Source organism: Pinus tabuliformis, chromosome 2_2, assembly GCF_031772625.1.
Source record: "Pinus tabuliformis cultivar Carrire ecotype Pingquan chromosome 2_2, CPIR1, whole genome shotgun sequence".
NCBI lineage: Eukaryota > Viridiplantae > Streptophyta > Pinopsida > Pinales > Pinaceae > Pinus > Pinus tabuliformis.
The window spans coordinates 867,593,417-867,618,959 of NC_142300.1; positions in this window are offsets into that span (position 1 = coordinate 867,593,417).

The following is a 25,543-nucleotide window of genomic DNA, read 5'->3' on the forward strand; positions in this document are numbered from 1 at the left end:
GCCCAAATACACTAAGGAAGTTTTCCCGAATTCACATTTAGACATCTTTAGAAATAACTGTTCTTTTTTTAAGACATCCAACACTTTCCTCACATACTTGACATGCTCTTCTCGTGATTTGTTGAATATTAAAATATCATCTAAATAGACAATTACAAACTCATCAAGAAAGCATTTTAAAACATCATTCATAACTCTCATGAATGTAGCTAGAGAATTGCAAACACTTAAAGGCATAACCAACCACTCAAACAATCCTTGTTTGGTTTTAAAAGCAGTCTTCCAAATATCTTCCTCAGCTATTCTAACTTGATGATATCCACTTCTCAAGTCTAATTTAGTGAAATATTTTGCATTCTTCAATTGATCTAGAAAATCATCTATTCTGGGCAGTGGGTATCGATTCTTTATCGTAATTTTGTTCAAAGCTCGATAATCTACACACATGCGCTAGGTTCCATGTTTATTGGGCACCAAAACAATTGGTGAACCACATGGAGAAGTCGAGGGATGAATTACACCTTTATCTAACAATTCTTGGACTTGTTTCTTAATTTCTAAACTTTCCAGAATTGACATTCGATACATATTGATATTTGGGAGTGGATAGTCTTGCTGTAGCTGAATTTTGTGTTGAATTCCCCTTTTTGGTGGCAATCCATTTGTTTATTGAAACATATCTCCATATTGATTGACCACGTCAACCAATTCAGCTTTCAGCTTCACGTCACATCCTGCAAAGTATTCACATTCCACTTCATTCTTCTACTTGATCATAAGGAGCACGAGATTCTTGTTGGAATTGACTAGTCGCTTCATTTGCCCTGCGTTTACTAAAGACAAATTAAGATTTCTATGATGGGCTCTCACAATATACTCCACTACATCTTTTAAAAAGTGATATTTGTTCTCAAATCTATGGAAAACGACTTTCCGATCATATAGATACAGGATTCCCAACACAATTCCAGAAATATCCAACGACACTACATCTAATTTGACTTCATCAACAAAATTGGCAGTAATAGAAAACCTGAAAACACATTTCCTTGTGACCTGAAGATTTGCATCCTTGGTTATCCAACCCAACGGATATAGTTTATGATTTTTGGGTTGTGTTATATTCTTTCCACGACTAGCCCTAGTAGTTAAGTCGAGCGGTTAGAAGGGGGGCGCATCCCTCCCTTCGTTGCACCAGGTGCAGTGGGGGGATCACAGGGGGGCGGCAACACCTTGAGAATTTTTTTTTTGGACCCTATATTAGGTGGGCAGACCTACCTATGGTTTTGTGCATGGATTTCGCACATGGTTTTGGGTGCGATGGTTTTCCGTCCATGGTATTTTGTAGCTTCGATCAAGGGAACTACGGTTATGTTCTAATCCAGGGTTAATGGATTGCGGTTTATGGATGCTTCGGCATGTATATATATTTATAGTAACATTGAAATTAACATAATGAAAAATCAATCTGGTAGTCTCGATTTTGGGATCCAGGGAAAAATCTCTGTGTATATTTGTTTTATGTGTTATGCTCTCGCCATTATTTATTTTCTATTTTTAGAATTTGTATGCAGGTAATTTCTATACGGGGTTAAAACCTACATTTGGTATCAGAGTTGTTTTGGATTCAAGGGGGCACCTTTGCTGCTGAGGTGTTTTTCTCGGGCCTGTGGTACACCCTGTTCAGTGGGAGATCTGTAGGATCGATTTTTGTGGTGAAAGAAGATGAAGAGAAGTGGAAATATAGAGATCAATAAATTTAATGGTCAGAGTTTTGAGTTGTGGAAACTCAATATGGAGGATCTGTTGGCGGATAAAGATCAATGGATTGTAGTAGATCCATGTACTAAACCAACGAAAATGTTTGATGAAGACTAGAATAAGTTGGATCAGAAGAAAAAAAGCATAATACAATTGTGTGTCTCAGATTCAGTATTGCTGAATGTATCAGGGGAAGCTACAACAAAGGCTTTGTGGGACAAGTTAGGGACTTTGTACCAATCTAAGTCTCTGGTGAATAAATTGCTCCTACGGAAAACACTGTATAACCTAAGGATGAAATATGGAGACTCGGTGACAGAGCATATGAACGCATTTAATACTGTGGTAAGCTAGTTATTATCTGTTGATATTAAAATTTCAAATGAATATAAGTGCATCAGTTTGTTGTGTTCTCTACCAGATTCGTGGGATAGTCTGGTTGTTGCAATAGGTAGCAATGCAACTGCCTTATAGTTTGATGAATAGTCTCATCCTTGCTGACGGAGGAGATGAGACAGAAAAATATGGAGAGCGAGAATGGTGATTCCTTGTCTATATGAGGACAGTCCCATAATGGAAACAAAAATAAGTCCTCAAGTGGGAGATCTAAATCTCCAGGAAAACCTATAAAGGTGTGCTAGAAATGCGGAAAGGAAGGGCACTATAAAAGCGATTGTAAATCTAAATCTCCTGAGAAAGGAAAGGGATCTGATGATGCTCCTTCTCAAAGGCAAAAACCACCTCATATGAAGGTGGGGATGTGTACTTGGCTTCTTCTTCAAGAACACATGTAGATCATGAGACATGGTTGATTGACTCAGGTGCATCCTTTCACTTCATTCCCCATAGACAGTGGTTCTGCGAGTATGATAAATATGGTGGTGGTGATGTATTCTTGGGGGATGAGGGGAAGGCTAGAATTGTTGGTCATGGAAAAGTAAAGTTGAAGTTGCAAGGTGGAAGGATTAGAAAACTTCTGGGTGTTCTGCATATTCCTACATTCGCTAGAAATTTGATTTTTGTAAGCAAGATGGATGATGCAGGTGTAAAAACAGTGTTCGAGAAAGATACCTGCAAGATGGTTCGAGGAGCACTGGTATTGATGTAGGGAGTTCAGATTGGAATTATGTACAAGCTACAAGGTAGCACTATTATTGATGGGTGAAACAGTTTTGTGGTTCCTAAAAGTGGAGCAGAAAATCTAGTGGTCTCTCGAGAAAACACCATGCTATGGCATCAAAGGCTTGGACATATTAGAGATAAGGGTCTTCGAATACTTTAGGGTGAAGGTATAGTATAAGGCATGTGTAATAGCTCTCTAGATTTTGATTTCTATGAAAATTGTGTATATGGGAAGCAGAATCGGGTAAGTTTCCCCTCCGATGGTAAGAGGATGAAACAAATATTAGATCTTGTGCACAGTGATGTGTTTGGACCTGTTTTGGTTCCATCACTGGGTAAGTCTATGTACTATGTATCATTCATAGACGACTTCTTAAGAAATACATGGATATATTTCCTCAGGAAGAAATCTAAAGTCTTTGATAGGTTTAAAGAATTTAAAGCTCTGGTGGAAAACTAGATAGAGAAGAAGATAAAGGTGCTGAGGATAGATAACGTTGGAGACTTTTGCAAGAAGGAATTTGAAGAGTTCTGTAAGAAGTGTGGTATAGCATGGTAGAATAATATTCCATACACACCTAAGGAAAATGGTTTTGTAGAAAGAATGAACAAGATGTTGATGGAAAGGGCAAGAAGCATGCTCAGTGGTGCCGTGTTAGGACGACAATTCTGGGCAAAGGTGGTGGTGACTGCATGTTACCTGGTCAACAGATCACCTTCATCGATGTTGGAGGATAAGACTGCATAAGAGGTATGGACTGCTAAGAAACCTTCTCTTTCACATCTGAGGGTATTTCGATGTGATGCATATGTACATGTTCCAAAGGAGAAAAGAACAAAGTTGGAAAGTAAATTTGAAAAGTGCATCTTTATTGGATATAAGGATGGTTTAAAATTTTATAATATTTACAACCTAGTAACAAGGAAGGTTGTGTATAGCTGAGATGTGGTGTTTAGAGAGGTGAAAGATGTTATTAAACATGAAGTCCTACCAAATGAGACTGAGAAGATACAGTTTGAGCTAAAGGAGGAAGAATCAGACTCTAAAGTAGAAGAGGAATCAGAAGATGAAGAGCCATAAACTTCGGTTGTAAGAAGATTAGTTTGAGAAAGAAGGCAGCCAGAAAGGTATAGTCCATCTACTTTTTTTCAAATTTTTCTTTATCTATTACTAATGATGATCCCAGAACTGTGAAGGAAGCAGTAGATTCAGAGGATGGAAAACTTTGGAAAGAGGCCATGGTTGATGAAATGACATCTTTGCACAAAAATGAGGCTTGGGATCTGGTGGAGTTACCGGCTGGAAGGAAACCCATTGGATGCAAATGGTTGTTCAAGAAGAAGATATATGTAGAAGGAAAGGTGGAGAAATACAAAGCTCGTTTGGTAGAAAAAGGTTATTCCCAGGTGTCGGGAATTGATTTTGGTGATATTTTTTCTCCTGTTGCCAAGGTAGCTTCCATTATATTACTTTTATTTGTTGTTGTTGCTTTTGATTTTGAGGTAGAATAGATGGATGTGAAGACAACATTTCTTCACAGGTATCTGGAAGAAGAGATCTACATGAATCAACCTGAAGGCTTTGTAGTGAAGGATAAGAAAGAATTGGCATGCAAGTTAAAAAATTCCATGTATGGGTTAAAACAGTCACCAAGGACATGGTATCAAATATTTGATACATTTATATGGGGACTTGGCTTCACTAGAAGCAAAGAAGATCACTACGTATATTTTAAATTAATTGGTGACCGTGTTATTTATCTGGTCTTTTATGTTGATGAAATGTTGCTGGTTGGAAATGACAAAGAAATTATCCAGGATTTGAAGACCAAATTGTCCTCCAAATTGGACATGAAATATCTTGGTGCTGCAAACTATATTGTGGGCATGGAAATTAAATGAGATGAGGAAAAGAGGAAGCTTTGGTTAAACTACAGTAAGTATGTCGATACAATACTGCAGAGGTTTAATATGGAGGATAGTAAACTGGTGAGAGTATTGAGCACGTTTATACTAGACTAGACATTGCACATGCAGTGAGAGTATTGAGCATGTTTATGTTAAAACCAGGGAAGGAGCATTGGACAATAGTGAAGTGGGTTTTTAGGTATTTGTGTAGTGTTAGGTTCCTATACCAATATGTGTCATATTTCATGATTGATTGTGGAAATACCAAATATGATCATCCTTTCCATGCTGCAAAGGTTCCATATTTTCAAAAAAACAAAAAATTTAAAAAATGTGAAGAGGGTATGCCCTAAAAGAATAATCAAAGGGCAGAAGAATGAATTTATCAAGAGAGAAAGAAAATGAACCCCAAAGAAAAGACCAGGAAAGTGTGCTAGTCAAAATGCCACTACTGTCCTATTTTTTGCAAGCAAGTTCAGATTATGCAATCAGTGACTTCTGTCACACTTGATGGATGGCCCAAAAGCTCAATCTTGGCCAGTCCATGTTTAAATTTCTTGGTTAGCATTAGAGAATAAAGTCTGTCCAAAACAGTTCAAGCTTGGCAGATCAGTAGTTAGGTAGAGAAGCAAGGGTGCTCAACAGCTGAATCTGAGCCCCTGGAAGAGATAAGGGCAGACTTAGATAGGAGGGCAGTCAAAAGAAAACAAGAGAGAAAGGGTTTGCTAGCTCAAATGCACCCAAGGAGAAAGAAGAAAAAATGTTAGGTATATTAGGCTGGGTAGGCAGTTTGGTGTTGCAGAAGCAGGTTCATGAATAATATTGTCTTTAAAAGATGATTCATCTCAAAGGTATCATATCTACATTGACAAAATATGGTGACAAATCAGATGTTACATGTATAACTTCCCCTCATTCCTCTCACAACTTTTACTCACTAACCTCCCCTAAAGAGATTGAGATCTGCTCAATACTCTTAAATACCCTCCATCTTCATGTAAAGATTTAAGTAAAATGACATTTTGCTTAAAGAATAAAGCCACATTTCTTGTGTAAAACATTTATCTTCTCTTAAGCCTAAGTTATCCAACTTTGTTGCTTAAAAACCCTCTCATTTCCCTAAGCCTAAGTTCTTAACTCTACAACTTAGCGCTTCCTCTCAAAACCCATATTAACATCCTAACTCTATTTATATAACTCCTATGTATATTTCCCTTCCCATACTATGTAAAACTATATAAAAACCCCAAAATACTTAAATATTCCCCGCCCCGGAAATTATAGCCATAAAACATGGCATTTCGGGAATTATAGGTTCACTTGGAACCTTATAATAACCCCTTCGCATACATAAACTTTGGAGTTTATTTAACACCCGGTTAAATAAATAAACGCGCCCGCAAAAACACAATAACCAAAGGTTATAACCCAAAAAACCTTGTTAAACGATAAATATATCGGGCGGGCCCCGTGTCATAAACCTCCGTCAACTTACCCCTCCGTCACCCGTCTGATCCAGGCTTTCCCATCGGACGATTCACGTGAATATCGGAACACCTCAATGACCAAACGATAGGCTCCGAGAGATCGGCGGTTTTCCCACCGTACAATGTCCACGCGTCGCCACCATATTGTATCGCGTCCGTTCTACCAAAAACCGCCGTCGTACATAAAGCGGTGTGATAAAACCATAAACCACTCTCCCTTCCCGCCGCTGACGTTAGCGCCCACGTCAGCGCCAAGTCACCTTCCGTACCCCTGCTACCTGAAAAAGATGACGTCATGTTGACGTCACCCAACCAAAGCACGCCAAAAACTCACCAAAATCAAAATTTTGCTAAAAATTCGTTTAAACGTCGTTTTTGTCCATTTCTCTTTGTTTTTCTACGCAAAGCTCTGCATGGTTATTTACGTTCAAAACACCATTTTCACTGCACAGTCCGCCACCCAGGGGAATTCACTCTACAGCTCGGCCCCTTATCTCAGTCTTCTACCTACATTTCGTACCAGGCGCCCATAAAATAGGTATTTACCCGAAATTCGCTCATAAACCTTGTTTTTCTGTAAAAATCGCCCGAAGAACTAAAATTCAAGATAAAATGCGCTGCGGCCTACAAACCTCTGCATTATAAGTCACTGTTTTACCCATTTTTCCAAACAAGTCCTGTGAATTCTATTCTTCTCTGCAAAATTCGCCCGTTTAGCTAAAATTCAAGCCTATTTCCGCCTGCAATTTCCACAAAAAAGCCCATAAACTATCATTTTACCATATTATTGCTGCAAATGCCCTAACCATAAGTTGAAAAGTCATAAAATTTGTTGAAAATGGAGGCTCCAGTGGCCCTGAATGTTGCCCCCTTGAATGCACCACATAAGGAATTGGAATGGATGCCCCTTGCTGACAGGGATTTGCCCCTTGAATGCACCACATAAGGAATTGGAATGGATGCCCCTTGCTGACAGGGATTTCCAAATTAAGGATATGATGGGTGACAAGCCTCACCTGCAAGCCTTTTGTGAAATTAGAAATAGCTACAGAAGCAACACTGATGTCTTGGGAATCTAGGAGTCCAACATGCCTATCTACTGCCTCCCTTCAGTAAATGTGGTGCCTGATTTCATCCATTTATGCTGTGCAAATTATGACCCCATACAAAGAGCAGTTATGGCTCCATCCAGGACTATCCTCTTCTATATTACTCCTCAATCTATAAATGAGATGTTGCAATTCAAGCCGACTCAGCCTCTGGCCCCTCTCACCATGAAATTATTGCTTGACCAAGCTGCCAAGCTACCCAGCTCAGAAATAACCAGAATAGCTAAATTATTCATGAGACCAGAAAGCCAGCCCACACATCCACCTCCTTTTAATCAGGTCTGGTTCAATGAAGCTAGAACACTCATTACTGATATGATTTCTTACATCTTGGGTTTCAAAACTAGTGAGCATATTGATGAGACTGTCCTAGTTTTGATGTCCATATTTACTCCCGGACAGCCCCCTACTGTCAAATATGATTATGCCACCTTCATAGCTAATAAAATACATGAGAAATTCATGAGCTTGGACAGAAAAAGAGTGTTCAAATACACATCCTACATATATCATTTGCTGCTGTACTATCAACCTGATAGTTTTCAAGTTTCTCTTAGAAGATTGGACCTCAAAGGAGAAACGAGGTCTGTAATTTTCTGGACCTCAGTATTCCATGAAGTCCACAACTCCCCTTATACATATTGTGAGTTTATTGACCTGTTCATATATCTAGCCACTTCTTTGTTGTTGACAAGTCCTCCAGATAGGTTCTCTGCTGAAATGCAGAAAATTTTGCATCTCTCAAAGGACTACAATATAGGTGACTGGTATTTTTACCAAAATCACATAGTGATGAGAATTTATGGCCATGAATTATCCCCTTACAAGCTGCCAAAGTATGTCCCTATGAGACTGTTTTCCCTGGAATACTTCCGGAAATTTATTAGATCATATTTGACTCATTTCTATGGTGTTAGGAAAAGGGCACAGCTCAAGATAAGAAATCAATTGGGCCCTTTTATCTTCAATAAAAGGGAAGCCTGGGAAGAGGCCGATAAGATTTTAAAGGAGCAACTTATGCTAAAACAAAGCTTTTATTGGGAACCATATGACCCTGAACATTTCATAAGTTATAGAAGACTAAAAAACAAGCTTACAGGATATGTTCATCACAAAATCCCTGAAATTCAATAATATGCTAATCAACAAGAATGGGTAGAAGGCACATTAGTTGAAGAGGTTACTTAAGAAGAGAAATTAGAAAAGGCAATGAAAGGGCTTGAAAAAACACTTGACTTGGACTCTTTTGGATAGGTCCCTTTCATATTGCCTCAACACATTGGAGCGGGCACATCATCTGCTACAACTTCACAACAGCCTGCCCAAGAAATCACTCCACCTGCAGGGACATCCAAAGGCAAAGAAGTGCTGCATTCAGAGCAGGAAACAATGGCAGATCAGCCAGATGCATCAAAGGGGCAAGGCCCTTCAACACAAAAAAAGGTACCTGAAATCCCTATGTTACAAACTCCTCTAAATGAGGAAAGAGCCAAGAAAAGACACAGGCATGAAGACACACCTGTAAGTGGATCATCAGAACAACAAGGGGAAAAGAGGCAAAGGTTAAATCCTTACTCTGAAGAGGAACTCTTGGGAGAGACAACATGCAACCTAGGCGGGGAGGAAAGAACTGAACAACAGGCTCCTCCAATTTTGGAAACATCAACTAGCTCATATCAGCAAGATCTAGAGATGCGGCATGGTGTGGAGGTTACATCCACCAGGCCACAAAGCAAACAATAGAGCAAGCAAGGCTCAGATATCAAGAAAGCATTTACTGAAATAAAAACTAGAAATGAGCCAGTAAGGATCCAACTTTATAATCAATTGCTGAGAATGGCCCCCACAAATCAACAAAGGCTAATGGCAGCCTATGATATTCAAGAAGGAAAAATGACTCTTAGTCACTTCAGGCCCACAATGCAGCAACCACAGTCAGCTGCTGATTATATCAGGACCAATCTGGAAGTTCTCTCTAAAGACATCCACCCAATGGACCAGATTGAATTACATAAACAAACCGGAGAAATGGTGTACTCCACCTTGGCAGACAAGGCATTATTAGCTCACAAATTGCAGAATTCATTGCACAATACCTCTGCCCAATTAGAGTTGGAGAAGGCCTCCTCATTAGCCAAGGATAACAGGATCAAATCCTTGGAGGAAATTATTATTGAACTGGGACATGATCCCAAGGATCCCAAAGGTATCCAGGCATTAATAAAAAAGAAAGAAGAAGATATTGCAGCCCTTAGAAAGCAATTGAAGCTGCCGATTACAATGCACCCTCAAACCACAAAAGTTGCATAGTAGAAAGAAGAGGAGGACATGGTGGGTTTGCTGATGAGGATGAATGAGAGACTGGCAGAAACAGAGAAGGCATTGGAGGAAGCACTACAAGGAAAACAGGGAGAGTTGGCCTCTCAGCCATCTCAAACAGCTCCAATTTTTACAACTGCTCCTTCTACAGTCACAACAGCAGCCCCTCCTACTGATCCGGCATCAACAACACCAAGCACCACACCAACTACAACAACAACAACAAGAGTACCAGATACCAGCATGAGCATGGAAAAGATGATGAAGGAAATAAAAGAATTAGAACTACAAATGGCAGAGCTGAAGGAAGCCAAAGAAAAACTGGCCAAGTTAGAGGTAAGCTATGATAAATCCAAAATAACTGTGGCTGAGAAAACAAGAGAGGTAAAGGCCCTGGAAAATAAGGTAAAATCCTTGGAGAAAGATCTTACTCTTCATAAAACTCTGTCAGAAATCAAAACAATTTTGTGGACCAAAATTGGCCAGTCCATCACTGATCAATGGAGATCAATTCAGACTATCCATGAGCAAATTGAATTGATAGAGGTGGCCCAAGATGAGATTCAAAAGGCCAGAGTATTATTGGGAAACATGCTCGAACAGGCCAATAGACTAATTCATTTTTTGAATACTCACACCAGGGAACAACTAGAAGCTCTGGATATCAGGGATAGAACAGGCACCATTTTGACAGTGAAAAGGGTGCTGACCATGAGGAATTTTATCCAGAATCTGGAAAGAAAGTGCCAAGAAATGCAGACAGAAATAAATGCCTTTACAGAGAAGTTCGTAGTCTTGCAGAGCAAAGGGTTACCCAGCTTATTGACCAGCAATCAAAGACTATTGACACATGAACAATATGCACACAGGGTGAATACATATGTTACCAATCAGATCATGGCATCATCAAGCACTTCAGAAGACATAGTACCTCCCTCTGGACAAAGCTTATATGATAAATTGGAAAATCTGTTCTACATTGAGCATGAAATAACACATCTTTTTAAAATCCAGCCCAATTACTACAGGTATACTGAAGCTGATGAAACATTAATAAAACTACAAAGACACTAGTTTCCAACAGACCAATGGTGGCAGGGCATGTTAGAGGTTTTACCAAGGTAGTTTTGGTTCTCTTTCTTTTGATCATCTGCATTTAATCAAATTCAATGTACATGCCACGCATCATAAGAACGAAAAACAACAGGAAAAGGACGACATGCCAGAACACAATAAAGTGGAAGCAGGCGCAGATGAAAAGGCCGAGACAGAAACGCAGGAACACGGGATAAAGAGACAGCTACTAGCCAACTTGTTGAGTTAAAAAGTCAAAAATATTAGACTACCTAAGGTGGCCAGTACAACGGAAGTTACTCCTACATTAATTGCACTTTGTTTTCAATGTCATTTACTTCTTTGAAGAAGTAGATGGATAAAGTTATTGCTTGATATTTTCTCTATGAGATATTTTTGTAACTTTTTTTGGTTGGTGAATATCATTCTGGACCTGCGCTGTAAATTTGAGAACCCTTCTGAATAAAGATTGTTGGAATGCTTTGCTGATGAACTTGCTGGTTGTGGAATTAATGGCAGAAGAATATGTTGCAGAATTCTCGTATTACCTCATGGATCAATAAGTCTTTTTAACTCTTGTTTTACTGTTCCTGTGTTTTATATATCATGTTCTAAATTGCAGAAAAAAATAATAGCCCAGAATTTACTTTGTTGTACTCTGTGTTCAATTCCTGTCAATTTTTATGTTTTCTTCAGGACTAGCATAGGCAGGAATTCTTGACTGCTCCTGTCTCCTTGGTTCTTGCATTCTGAATATAATTAAGGAATTCTTAACTGCTCCTTGGTAATATTTATTCATTTTCCCTCTGTTAGCATAATGAAAGATTATTAATTGCCTTTAATTTCCTGACTTCATTTCATCTTATCCTAGCTTGAAAATTGTTCCATGGTTAATCATCTTGCTCTGTAGTTCCTCCCTTTGCCAAAGAAACCATACCCAGAGATTTATTTTCATTGACTCCATTAACCCAATGGTCTAAACTTCTCATACTTTGCAGCCCTGTTCTATTGAATGTCACCATCCAAACATCAAACAATACTTGTGCTTCATAACTAGCCTAACATATAGCAAAACAAAGCTAAATCATAAAGAGAGAGCCCTCTCTGGTTACAGATTGGCTAGAATCTGCATCCCAAAGATTGGTTAGTGGTTAGCTCGGCCGTATTCCCTTTTCCACTACTTTTGGGGAACAACCTGAGTGATAACACGTAGCACTAGTGATTATTGTTTGTGCTACCAAGACCATGATTAGATAGAGTTTTGGACATCCATGGCTTTGTTGATGCAGACTGGGTTGGAGATTTGGATCAAAGAAGATCTACAAGTGGGTATGTGTTTAACCTATTTGGAGGTGCAGTCAGTTGGATCAATAAGAGACAATCTGTAGTGGCACTATCAACTACAGAGGCAGAATACATGACATCCACTCATGCAAGCAAGGAATCAGTTTGGTTGCAGAGATTGTGTTCAAGTATGGGGTTAGTACAATGAGCTATAAGGATAGACTATGAAATCAAAAGTGCAATTTTCTTGGGAAAAAACCCTGATTATCATTCAAAGACAAAGCACATTGATGTTCAGTATCACTTTGTGAGAGCTATGGTAGAAGACAAAAAGGTGTTGCTGGTAAAGGTGGACAATTTGAAGAAAACTGCAGATGCATTGACAAAGTATGTGAGCACTGAGAATTTCTCTTGGTGTAGAGAAACAATGGACGTTGCAAGGCTGAATTATTGACTAAGCTCTCATGTGGATATAAAAAAGCAAGTGGGAGAATGTTGGGTTGTGTTATATTCTTTCCATGACTAGCCCCAATAGTTAAGCCAAGGGGTGGGGGGAGGGGCTAGAGCCCCCCCTTCGTTGCACCGGGGGGGGGGGGGGTCACACGGGGGGCAGAATCTACCTTGTCAGGGGGTTTGAGGGGGGAATTATCCCCCCTCTATGGGGTCTGGGGCAGTGCCCCGAGTTTTTTTTTTTTGGACCCTATATTAGGTGGGAGAACCCACCTATGGTTTTGTGCATGGATTTCGCACATGGTTTTGGGCACGATGGTTTTTGCTCCATGGTATTTTGTAGATCTGGTTAAGGGAACTATGGTTATGGTCTAATCCACGGTTAATGGATTAGGGTTTATGGATGTTTTGGAATTTATATATATGTATTGTAACATTGAAAGGAATATAATGAAAAATCAATTTGGTAGTCCCAGTTTTGGGATCTAGGGGAAAATCTCTGTGTATATTTGTTTTATGTGTTATGCTCTCGCCATTATTTATTTTCTATTTTTAGAATTCGTATGCAAGTAATTTTTGTACAGGGTTAAAATATACAATGGTGAGGCATGGTTTCCAGATTCAACTTCTTGACCAAGTCTGTAGAAGTTAAATTTTCTTGGGATCCACTGTCAAATAGCGTATCAATCTTGGCGTGTTTGGAAATAACTATGATATGGAACAAATCAATTTTGTTTTCTTCATTTGTAGCATTGTTGGAGTTATTTGCTATGTTGGTGCTTGCCACGACTTCCTCTTTGCTTATTTTTGCCACAACTTTTCCTTTAGTGACTGTGGTTGCAATATTTGTTTCATCACCTGAGTCGGAACCCAAGTCTTGTTGTAAAACAACGTTTGCCTTAAGTTTCCCTTTATGGTTAAATTTCTTCAGTCTTAATTTAGGATGAAGCTTACAATAATGCACTTCATCATGGCCCTCTTTGGAACAATTCTTGCACACGGGTTTCTCCCCTTCTTTCTTAACAGAAGAAATTTTCTGTTGCTTTCCTTTAAATTTCTTTCCTTTTTCACCACTCTTGAATGACTTCTTCTTAACTTCTTCTCATACATTTTCCCCTCTTTCTTCAAGGTGTGTAGCTTGAACACAGACCTCATCAAGATTCATGGGATTAAACATAAGAATGGTGTGTCGAAGATAGCTATGCAAACCTCCTATGTATTTCAGCAAAGTACCTTGTCACTATAAGTCTACTCCTAGCATAAGAGCTCTTCTCCTAAACTCATGAGTATACTTTTGCACATTTTGACCTTTTAACTGTTTGAAATTTTACCAATTCAAGATAGATTTTTGCATATGAGCTAAAGGGTAGAATTGTATTTTTATAGCAGCAATGAAATCAGATCAAGTAATAGAGATCTTACAATGTTTTTTGATCTCGTCTTGAGTCCTTGCTTCCCACCAAATGAGTGTTGCACCCTCCATTCTCCATGAAGTTAATTGAATTTTTATATCATCCTCTTCAAGGTTCTGAATTTTGCAATACACCTCCAACTGATTATCAAGCTTCTCTGCGTTCACTTCACCATTATAATGGGCAACTCAAATTTAACATCAAGTTTTAAAAAAGGTGATTTTCCAGTTCCTTTTGAAGAATAGTGATGAGTATGAGTAAGGGTTGTATTAGTGGAAGAGTGTGAAGATGCTTGCAAGAAGAAGATGAAGAAGATGGTGGAGAGGGTGGATGTTTGCCTCCATTCCCATTACCTACTTTTTCATTACATCCTCTTGAAGAGCCTCCTCCTTTTGGAGGTTTGGAACCTTCCCCTTACAACCTGCTATTCCTCTCTTCATAGAGGACCTTCACCATCTCTGTCATATCAAAGAAATCCTTTCTGAAGGTCTTCTCATCTTTTGTCATGTTTCTAGGTTCTCCTTCATGAGACATGATCTCTGGAGTCTCAATTGCAACTTGAGGCTGAACTGGTGTTGAATATTGTGGCAACCTTGCTCTTCGTCCCCTTAACCCAACTTCAGGGCTTCCATCCAGCTTTTCTTCACCTCTTTTGGGTTCTAACCTTGTGATCTAGGTGGCTGCAGAGACACACATAGGACAAAGAGGGCTTATGAAAGCTCAAAAATCAAAGTGTTTGGATTATGCTCGAACTAGGTTCATCTTAAAGATCTCGTTGTCGTGATCACGGTGGTGCAAACGGTTCGTCAATCCGAGTCCAGATGAGGAAGATAGAGGCAGTAAAAGTTTTGGTTGACTTTTGCTAATTGGGCAGGTTAATGGAGACCCAATTTGGACTTCTTCTAGCAGATAGAATTTGGCCAACTTTAGCCAGATTCTAGGCAAAATTGTCACCCGTTTAATTTGACTCCTTTGGTCAAGTCTTGAAAATTTCGAAAATGCCTCGCTATTATATTAAAAAAAATTAAAAAAAAATTATATGGTGGAGGTGGTGGGCCACCACCCCCAGCACCCCACACCCTTACCATATGCTGTAGGTAGTAATGGGCTGGTGGGAATTGAACCTGCCCAACCACGTGGCTGGCCCGCACCCCGGGCAGCCAAACCCATGAACCATGTACCATGAACATTAACCAACGAACCTCACACCATGAACCACGTTGAAGCCCTCCCATAGTACGTAACAACCGTCGGTGGAAAAAAGGGGCGCGAGCCACAAAAATAGTGGACCCACCACCCCACAATAAAAAATTAAAACAAACATGTGTTAAAAATGGGAGGGGCGGGGTTTGACCACCCAACCCCTCCTCAATGAAATTTCTAAATTAACCACTGCGCCAACTGAACCACATGGTAAAGTTCGCTCGAAAAATTTATATTATCCTTCATTTTGTCATTGTGCCTAGGAAGATGGAGGAACCAGGAGCGGGCATGGATTCGAGATAGAGGAGGCAAAACCTTGACACGCATTTTGAGGCGAAATATTCTTTGATGCCCAAAGATTCTCTAGGGAGGTAAAAATTATTTTTATCAGAATGTAACCAAGTTTACAGTCAATTTTCACAGATTTTCACAGGGAACACCATGGCAAGGTTAGATTCGCCTTTTGAGCAGCAGATTTGCAAATTCACAATGGAGGAGAATCTTCAAGAATCTTTGAGGGAATCTTCCAGATTCCTTGGACGCTGAAATTCGCCAGAGTCAGAATGCAACCAACTTCATACTCATTTTTCTCAGAATTCTGCAAGGAACCTGATGGCACAGACAGAATTTTGATCTGAGCAGTCGATTTATAGAGGACTCGGAGGAAGGAATCTTTGAGGAATCTAGTGGGAATCTAAAAGATTCCTTGAGCCCTAGATTCTCACTTTCTCAGAATTCAGAAATTTGAAATTCGATTTTGCACTATTCAACGCCACAAATCTGATGGTGTGTTCAGATTTTCCATTTTCTCGTTCTATTTTTCAGCCACATTTCTAAGTGGAGTGTAGGTGTTAGCATTCATGTGCAAGCAGCCATTTCATGAGATTCGACACCATGAGATCAATGGCATGAACAACTTCAGTAGTTTGACATCCGCTTCTTTAGATGACCCCTGGATGTGAGGTATATGCAGTGTGTTCATGTACTTCTTTTTGCTATGCATTGTGCTACACAGATCCCTGTTTTCTGTTTGATGTGGGATCTTGTTTCTTACTTGATTTCATGATTCCTGCTTGATGTGACGCGAAATCATCTATGTGATGTACTTGTTGTCATGATTTGTCATGTTGTGTTTTAAGATCCCTTTGTTGTATGTCGATGGGATACTCATGTTGTCACCATGTATGTTTGCATTGGGATCCCTTTTATGCCATGTTGGCGGGTTGCTCATCATGCACAAGTTCATGTCATACTGATAGGAGTCATTTTTTTGACTGAGAGTTCCTGTAGCGGAAGATCTTTTGGAGCCACTCCTGCGTGAGGGCATTTTCCTTGTATGATAGCGACATCACCTCTTATGTACATCATCACTATTGACAACACTTAATGCATCGACCTACACCATCTTGACACTGGTGCCTAGAGACGTAGTCCCTCCTGGATGAAATCCATTATCAATGACTTATGTTTTCATGTGTTGATGATTGTCATGTTCCTCTTCTTTACAACATGCAGATGCATTCATTTATGTTCTTTTAAAAATGCAATTTAACACATCACGAAAGTAAAATATCTTGGAAGGGTCCTTTGTCACACCTGGACCTGGATCAAGTGGTATAAGAGTGGTCTTTGCATGGATGTGAATTTCAGTGTGAATAATGGAATTTGTAGCGGCAGAGGATGAAAAAGCGATGTATGAGACCGTGCTCAAAATTTCCAAAAGGGTGGAAATGATGTATGAAACTCTAAAAAAGAGACAGAGAAAAAGGGGTGATTGCAGCTTCAGTTGCAAGGCACGGAAGATGCCCTAGAAGAACTGAAGCACAACAACCAAAATCTTCAAATAGAGAACGCTGAATTGAAGATGCATACACATGAAGAGAAAGAGGAGAAACATAGTTTGCTACAACAACTGCAAGATAAGGACGAGGCCTTGGAAAAGCTGTAGCATGACCTGTGTGAGGTAAAAAGTAATTCTCTAAATTCATGTATGTGTCCTGATGATGATTTCACTGTTTTCGAAAATCATACCACAGGAATTGGCTCCAAACTGTGGAAGAGAATGGGTTATGAAGGAAAAGGCTTGGGCGTCAATGGCCAAGGCATTGTCAACCCCATCAAAGTAGAAGAATTACCTTGTCAGGTAGGACTTGGGTATGCCAGAAAGGAAGTTGGGGAATGCGCTGAGACAGCTAGTGAACCACCAACAACAGATGATGAGAATCCTCATCTGTTCTTTCCAAATCGACAGAGGAGGTAAAATATGTTGATTTCCTTTTCATTTCATCTTCACATAGTATGATTTCTGTTGGAGATTTGGAGATCCCAATTACAGGGACAAACATGAGGCTTCTTACAAGGACGAGGCACAAGGAGGAAAAGGAACTTGGTATTAATAAACAATGCATAACTCAACCATTGGAGGCTAAGCAGAGACCTCGATTTGGAGGCTTGGGATACATCGAAGGAGAATTCGTGAATGTGTCAGATTCTTCCAAGAAATTGTCGAAATTTTCGAAATCGTCGAGGAAAGAGAATGATGAGAACACATCCCCATCATCCCATGGCAGTACCCATTGCAGGGAAAGAGCTGAGGCAATCTCTCATCGCCATACTTACACCAAAGACAACAAGGAAAGGTATAACCACTCTCGACATTTGAATGTTCATTTTGATTATAATCATGTTTTTAGAAATGAATGTGAACCATGGAATCGAAAAACATGTACCTTTAGTGGATTACATAATCATACATTTTTTAAGTGTTGGAAAATAATAGCAGCACACCGAAGGAGGAGGTATGAAATACCCTCTCAACAGCAGGTAAAGAAACATGTTAAGCAGATCTGGAGGAAGAAAACCTATTGTAGTCATTGCGACAGAAGTAGCCATCAAAGAGCCACTTGTTGGAGGCTCCATCCAAAGCAATGCCTTAAAGACAAAGTGTCGGTGCATGAACCAGGTGAAACGATTGATCGACAAGAAAGACCATCACAGGGTGATGACCCGTTCACCTTGATAAGTGAAAAATGGTTTCTAGACATGTTAGCATTTCATGGTCATACTTTTGTAAATCATTTGTTGCATTTTAAAATGTAAAAGTGATGATGTGTTTTCCATCACTTGTTCAACAACAATGATGTCTGGTCTTATTTTGAGTCGCATTTTACACTCTGAAAGTGATGTTATGTTTCCATCACTTGTCAAAGCAAATAGTGTTTGACCTTATCTTTGTAAATCATGTGTTGTAGTGATGAAGTGTTTTCCATCACTTGTTGAAGCAACAATGATATGTTGGCCTTGTTTTCGTAGCTAGGGTATTGCATCCATCTTGATGTAAACTTGACCACCGAGTCTGTGTTATAAACTCATGTCAAGTATGGGATGCTTGGGTCATTAGTTGGTCATGCAAGCCGAGCATGTAATTTGCAAAACAATGTACTACAAGTTAAAGAGGTTGCAGGTGTCGGCTCATCGCTTAAGGCTCCGAAGAACAAAGGTGAAGGAGATGGAAGCGAGGCCTTTCAGGACGCTTGTGATGCAGACAAGGTAAAAAAAAAGCTGTAGATTGTTTTTCATGCTTTTGGAGGACCAAAAGCTCCTCAGTAGGGAGGATTGATCTAGGTGGCTCTAGAGACACATAGGACAAAGAGGGCTTATGAAAGCTCAAAAATCAAAGTGTTTGGATTATGCTTGAACTAGGTTCTTGTTAAAGATCTCGTCGTCAAGATCGTCGTGGTGTGAACGGTCCGTCAATCCGAGTCCGAATGAGGAAGATAGAGGCAGTCAAAGTTTTGGTTGTCTTTTGCCGACTCAGTAGGTTAATGGAGACACAATTTGGAATTTTTCTGGCAGACGGAATCTGGCCAACTCTGGCAAGATTTTGGGTGAAATTGTCGCCTGTTTCATTTGACTCCTTCGGTCAAGTTTTGAAAATTTTGAAAATGCCTCACTATTATATTAAAATAATTAAAAAAAAATTATATGGTGGAGGTGGTGGGCCACCACCCCCACCACCCCACACCCTTACCATATGCTGTAGGTAGTAATGGGCTGGCAAGAATCGAACCCGCCCAGCCACGTGGCCGGCCTGCACCATGGGTGACCCAACCCATGAACATTAACCAACGAACCTCACACCATGAACCACGTTGAAGCCCTCCCATAGTATGCAACAACCGCCAACAAAAAAAAAGGGGCACGGGTCACCAAAATAGTGGACCCGCTGCCCCACAATTAAACAATCAAAATAGACATGTGTTAAAAATGGGAGGGGCGGGTTTGACCACCCAACCCCTCCTCAACGAAATTTCTAAATTAACCACTGCGCCAACCAAACCACATGGTTAAGTCTGCCCAAAATATTTATATTAACCTTCATTTTGTCAGTGCGCCCAGGTAGATGGAGGAACCAGGAGCGGGCACAGATTTTGAGACAGAGGAGGAAGAACATTGACACACATTTTGAGGTAAAATATTCTTTGATGCCCAAAGATTCTCCAGGGAGGTAAATATTATTTTTATCAGAATGTAACCAAGTTTACAGTCAATTTTCACAGATTTTCGCAGGGAACACCATGGCGAGGTCAGATTTTTCTTTTGAGTAGCAGATTTGTAGATTCCCAGCGGAGGAGAATCTTCAAGAATCTTTGAGGGAATCTTCAAGATTCCTTGGATGCTAAAATTTGCCAGAGTCAGAATGCAACCAACTTCATACTCATTTTTCTCAGAATTATGCAAGGAACCTGATGGCACAGACATAATTTTTATCTGAGCAACTGATTTGAAGAGGACTTGGAGGAGGGAATCTTTGAGGAATCTAGGGGGAATTTAAAAGATTCTTTGAGCCCCAGATTCTTACTTTCTCAGAATTCAGAAATTTGATAGTCGATTTTGCACTATTAGACGCCACAAATCTGATGGTGTGTTCAGATTTTCCATTTTCTCATTCTATTTTTCGGCCATGTTTCTATGTGGAGTGCAAGTGTCAGCGTTCATGTGTGAGCAACCATTTCATGAGATTCAACGCTGTGAGATTGATAACATGAACAGATTCAACAGTTTGACATCTGCTTCTTCAGATGGACCCTGGATGTGAGGTATATGTAGTGCGTTCATGTACTTCTTTTTTGTATGCATTGTGATACACAAATCCCTGTTTGTTGTTTGATGTGGGATCTTGTTTCTTACTTGATTTCATGATTCCTACTTGATGTGATGCGGAATCATCTGTGTGATGTACTTGTTGATGTTGTGTTTTGAGATCCCTTCGTTGTATGTTGACAGGATACTCATGTTTTCGCCATGTATGTTTGCATTGAGATCCATTTTATGCCATGTTGGCGGGATGCTCATCATGCATGAGTTCATGTCATACTGATAGGGGTCCTTTCTTTGACTGAGAGTTTCTGTAGTGGAACATCTCTTAGAGCCACTCCTGCGTGAGGGAATTTTCCTTGTATGATAGCGACATCACCTCTTATGTACATCATCACTATTGATAACACTTAATGTAGTGGCCTACACCATCTTGACACCGGGGCCCAGAGATGTAGTCCCTCCTAGACGAACTCTGTTATCAACGGCTTATGTTTTCATGTGTTGATGATTGTCATGTTCCTCTTCTTTACAGCATGCAGATGTATTCATTTATGTTCTTTTAAAAATGAAATTTAACACATCACGAAAGTAAAAGGTCTTGGAAGGGTCCTTTGTCACACCCAGACCTAGATCACCTTGTTAGCATGACACAAACTTGCAAAGAATTAAATCCTTCTTTGCACAAGCAAATCTAGTAAGAAAAAACTAGTGCTCTGATACCAACTTGCTTTGAAATGGATCAGATTAGTAATGTTGTGCTAATTCCCCATTTAGAATAAAACCCAAGATTCTTATCATTTTCTTCTCAAGTGCTTAAGGATTCACTATTTTTCTTAATTAACTATTTTCCATGAGAGTTTCTTATGTACATGTTATAAACAATTTAACATAAAACATATGTTGAACAACAAAAAAATAACAACAAAGAACATCAAAATACAGCACACAACATAGAGATTTGATGAGGAGTTCACTCCTCCTGGGTTACGTCTTCTTGGTCTAGCTTCCAATGCTTGGGCCTCTCTATTATGCTCAAAATTACAACAAAAGTGTGTTTACAACGCTCAAACGCCTCTGAAACCTATCTCAATGAGTTAAAACTACTAAAAAATGGCTATCTAGCCTATTTTTGCATTCAATTTGGATAAGAACTAAAGCAATTATGAATTCTCCTAGTTCTCCTACTATTTGTGTTAGGCTCCTATACTACTAATGTAACCCCTTATTGTTATTAGTAAAACCCACTTATTATATTGATGTACCCATGTAGTGCCCATATTGTTACTATTGTGCCCCATAGAAGCCCACTATTGTTATTATTGTGCCCTTACATTATTATTGTTAGGTCGGCTCTGATTATGTTATAACCCCTTGGACTCCTATATATAGAAAGGAGGTCTTTTCATTTGTATCATCCAAGAATTCTTCATTTATGTAATGTAAAGGAGGTTTCCCCCTCGAAGAGGCTGAATTCTAAGGTGTTGATCTATATTTTCTATCTTTTCTTGAGCTGGTTCCATAACATTTGGTATCAGAGCTTTGGATTCTAGGGTTTCGCTGCTCCAAACAGGTCATCGTGGCATTTTCGCTATAACGTTTTTGTTGTGATGTTTCAGAAGTCACAAAAAAAAACCATTTGAGAAGAAATCACGATGAACCTTGGTTCCGAATTTCAGAGCTTTTCGCGTTATATTTGCGGAGATATGATTTGAGGAAGTTGGTCTTTTTGCAGACTCCTGAATTACATTCCAAACAGGTGACCTGGGGAAAATAGTCATAACTTTCTCTTTGGGGATCGGATTGAAATTTCATAAAAAGGTACAGAAAGAGGACGGACTATATTTTCTTGTATGCATTTTTCAGATCCAAAGGTCGAAACAGTGACTCGTGGCACGTCATACAAGTTCGCTCTACTGAACTAGTCTATAATCAAGTCACTGTGGGAGATTTCGCATAACTCTTCCTTGGAGAATCCAAATTGGGTCAGACTTGTGGCATTGGAAAGAGGACATAGAGGGCTACTACAGGCCACAATTTCAGAACTTAAAGATCTGAAAGTACAGAGTTAGATTCATTTCAATATTGAACTCCTAAAATCAAGAAAAAACAAGATGAGGAAGTTTGATGGCAAGGATCCGGTAAATTGGATACTTCAGATGGAGCAATATTTTGATCTACATGGTGTACAACTCTTAAAAAGGTATGTATTGCATCTTCGTATTTAGAACCAGATCAATTTTTATGGTATGAAGGGCTTTGTTCTCGTAAACAACTTGTTACGGGGTCAATTTTCACGGAGGAAATGATAGTACATTATGAGGATATAAAGAGCAACACCTTCTTTAGAGTAATACCACAACAATTGGAAAGAGTAAAAGGGCTTTGTGACATATTGGAAAGAAAAATTATGGAAACCGGGAAGCATACCCCTCACAACTATAAAGATGGAAGTGTTGTTTCTCCTAGCCTTCCACAACCTACAAGGGTTACACCACAACAATTGGAAGAAAAAAGAGAAAAAGGGTTTTGTTACAATAGTGATAACAAATGCACTAAAGGTCATAAGTGTGCTGAGAAGAAATGATTTTACATAGAATATGAATAGGAGGAAGAAAAGGATCAAGAAACATCAAAAGAAGAAGATATACGCCAGGACCCCACTCCAGAGAAGGAAGAAATGAATCAAACCATATCTTGTAAAGCATTGGCAAGAATTACCACTCCTCAAATGCTCAAGATAGAAGGACATATCAAGAAGAAAAAGGTGCAAGAAGTGAAAGATCACATCGAGAAAGAAGAAATGAATCCAACCATATATTGTAATTCATTGGTCAAAATTACCATTCCTCAAACCATCAAGATAGAAGGACATATCAAGAAGAAAAATGTTCAAGAAGTGAAAGATCACATCGAGCATCAAGAAATGTATCCGACCATATCTTGTAAAGGATTGGAAAAAATTACCACTCCTCAAACTCTAGAGATAGAAGGACATATCAAGAAGAAAAAGGTTCAAGCAGTGAAAGATCACATTGAGCATCAACAAAAAGTTCTCCAAATTTTAAAGGATAATGCCACTTCGGTTCAAAATCAAACAAAACAACAGGTAGATCAACATCGTAGTGAAAAATGTTTTGATGTAGGTGATTGGGTATTTTTACTACTACATCTCAAGCAAGTTGTTTATGAGAAGGAAATGTTGGCAATACTACATGCACTTAAAAAATGGCGACCTTACCAAAGGGGAAGACTCTTCAGGGATGAGGATGTGGAAGCATTGTTTTATGCTATTTCTATTATCCAACTAGATTGGATAAATGAAGCAAGGGATGAATGGAAGAAGGACGAAGAAGTATGGCCACTTATTCAAAAGTTGCAAAAGATTCCAATTCAAACAATATTGCCAGAAATTGAAGAGGAAGGAAAATCATATTGGAACCTGGAGCAGTCACAGAAACAAGAACCCGATAGCTACGAAATCGATCAATTTCAGAGTATCTCATCAAGTGGAAGAACTTACCCTCTGAAGTTTCCACATCGGAGGACAAGAATTTTATACAGAAGCATCAAGAACTACTCAAGCGTTGAGGACAACACTTTTTGAAGGAGAGGGGCATGTTAGGCCCCTATACTACTAATGTAACCCCTTATTGTTATTAGTACAACCCACTTATTATATTGATGTACCCATGTAGTGCCCATATTGTTACTATTGTGCCCCATAGAAGCCCACTATTGTTATTATTGTGCCCCTACAATATTATTGTTAGGTCGGCTCTGATTATGTTATAACCCCTTGGACTCCTATATATAGAAAGGAGGTCTTTTCATTTGTATCATCCAAGAATTGTTCATTTATGTAATGTAAAGGAGGTTGCCCCCTCGAAGAGGCTGAATTCTAAGGCGTTGATCTATCTTTTCTATCTTTTCTTGAGCTGGTTCCATAACAATTTGTTCCACAAATTGCTCCAAAACTAGCAGAAACCCCATTTTCTCTGCAAAATCTGCTAACTAGGCAAATATTTTACCACACCGTGGGCCATAACCTGTCATCCGCATCACAAATTGCAATCAACAAGTGTTGTGGGCTTATGGTATGTGAATAGAAATGGGCGATTTGCAATTACGATATCGCGGACCCGATGGGATATTAAATCGCAATTTATAGTGGCATCTCATCTGGGGACTTTATCACATTTAACAATTCGACGGATAACTGGGGTTTTATACATATGCGAGACTTGTCCATTGATTGCGATTTGTGATAGATATTGATCGCATTGCAACCCAAACCTCGCCGAGGGTCGATTCTGTCGTACTTCACTTCCTTTGCCGATTGCGATTGCCTTATTGCATCGCAAACCTGGTTGTTTCGGGGCTGATTTGAAAAAACTTTGTTAGATCCCTATAATACTAGTGATTACCCCATTACTATTGTAGTTGTATCCCTTATCAATATTGTTGTGCCCCTATTGTCCCCATATTGTTATTATTATGCCCCATAGAAACCCTCTATTGTTATTTTTGTGGCTTTATATTATTATTGTAAGGTCGGCTGGGTTATATTGTGACTCCTTAGACTCCTATATATAGAAAGGAGGTTTTGTCATTTGTATCATCCAATAATTGTTCATTTATGTAATGTAAAGGAGGTTGCCCCCTCGAAGAGGCTGAATTCTAAGGCGTTGATCTATCTTTTCTATCTTTTCTTGAGCTGGTTTCATAACATTTGGTATCAGAACTTTGGATTCTAGGGTTTCGCTGCTCCAAACAGGTCATCATGGAATTTTCGCTATAACTTTTTTTCTGCGACGTGTTAGAAGCTAAATAAAAACCCATTTGAGAAGACATCGTGCTAAATCTTGGATCTAAATTTCAAATCTTTTCGTGCTATATTTGTGGAGATATGATCTGAGGAATTTGGGCTTTTTGCAGACTCCTGAATTACATTCCAAACAGGTGACCTGGGGAAAATTGTCATAACTTTCTCTCTGAGGATCGGATTGAAATTTCGTAAGAAGTTACAGAAAGATGACGGACTATAGTTTTCTTGTATATATGTTTCATAACCAAAGGTCAAAAACGTGACTTGTGGCACGTCGTACAAGGTCGCTCTACTGAACTAGTCTATAATCAGGTCACTGTGGGAGATTTGGCATAACTCTTCCTTGGAGAATCCAATTTGGATCAGACTGGTGGCATTGGAAAGAGGATGCAAAGGGCTATCTTAGGTTGTAATTTTAGAACTAGATGATTCAAAATTATAGAGATACATCAGATTCAATATCAAGCTCCTACAAAGTGAAAAAAGGTG